The following is a 1,410-nucleotide window of genomic DNA, read 5'->3' on the forward strand; positions in this document are numbered from 1 at the left end:
TGCTTCGTGAATAATGGCGGGACGACGTCTCGCGTTCAACTCGCCTTCAACTCCTCTCCGCGGTCACCAACTTTCGGCCAGTCCGCAGACAGACAGAAGAAGCTGCTGATGCTCTCAGTGGATCGTCTCGTCAACTCCAACAACAAACTGCCGATATCAATGAGCGGTTCGCTCCACTGGAGCGTTCGGGACTCTGCGGGTTTCTGTCCATGGAGGAGAGGAACCGACTCAAAGAAGAGGAGACGGGCGCACAATCCCAAGAAAGCGGTAAGAATACGTTCGATGGCTGCTAGCTAAGCTAAAAGTAGCGTAGCCTCAAGCTAAGCTAAGAGTAGCCTAGTAGCCTTACAAGTGAGCAGAAACAGCTTTATTAAAGTGTGTTTTCTTTGCCGTGTCGTTTACAGGAAGCGGTGCGCCGTCTTCACAACTCTGAGACGAATTACAGGCGCTACGAACCGGAGCAAGGGTCAGATTTACAGAATATGCTTTCATTCTGCGCTATAAGGAAATATATACGTATAGATACCGATCATAACTGTACATTTTGTTTTCACAGACTAATCTCGCCTCATAATGAGGCGGTGACCTCGTATTTGCTCCGGGAAAAGTCCAGATTTAGACGACGTCATTGTGTGTAAGTGACACTGTTTACCGTTTCTCCTTCCTTGTTAAATGTTACTGTGACTTGCGTTTGATTTTTTTTTTTATTCATACCACACTCATTTAATTGTTTTCCAGCCGCCTGTGAGACGTATTGTGAGACGGGACGCAGGAGCTTCAGGTTCAGCCGGACACTCGTTGCGAGCGGAAGCTGCGAAGGATTCAGCGCGGAGTCGAGCGAGAAGAAAGAGGGTCAGAGTTTATTTGCTGACTTTTTTCAGGTGCATTGATCGATGTGTTGTGTCCGTACGCATCGCATCGCACAGTACTGATTCATTGTTGTTTTTACAGCTGCTGTAATCGAGACAAAGTGTGCTGGCTGATGACGAGGTGGAACTCCGCCACCGTAGAGCTCACGTCGGACGGAGAGGATGGCGTTGTTGGCGGGGTCTCGGGGTGGATTGTACGGTCCCGGTTAGAGGAAATACAGATCCACGCACACGAGGCGCCTGCACAACAGACCTGCCTCGGAAAACACGGCGCCAGTGACGGCCTACAACCCCGAGGAGGCAAACGGACAGTTTACTGAGCTGTAGTTTTTAAACCGCCGTTACCAAAGTGTGGGCAGATCCTCACTTTGTATGTAGTTGTTGTTTGTGTGTTGTTAATAAAGCTCTTTCTTTGCATAAACGTGTGTCAAATGTTCATTTTCTCTATAAATTCATTGATGTCCTGGTTGGTATCCTAATAATAGTGTAGTAGCCTACATAGGATAACCATGAAATGAATATACAGCATAATATGAATATA

General features: G+C 47.4%; 1 long non-coding RNA gene across 1 annotated transcript; it reads left to right on the forward strand.

Annotated features, from left to right (window-relative positions):
* The first annotated feature begins 299 nt into the window (after window positions 1-299).
* On the forward strand, window positions 300-836 carry LOC144390737 (uncharacterized). Its single transcript, XR_013454582.1, has 3 exons — window positions 300-466; window positions 557-634; window positions 739-836. It is a non-coding gene; the product is annotated as an uncharacterized LOC144390737 (long non-coding RNA).
* Window positions 837-1,410: the final 574 nt, after the last annotated feature.

This window comes from Gasterosteus aculeatus, chromosome Y, assembly GCF_964276395.1.
Source record: "Gasterosteus aculeatus chromosome Y, fGasAcu3.hap1.1, whole genome shotgun sequence".
NCBI lineage: Eukaryota > Metazoa > Chordata > Actinopteri > Perciformes > Gasterosteidae > Gasterosteus > Gasterosteus aculeatus.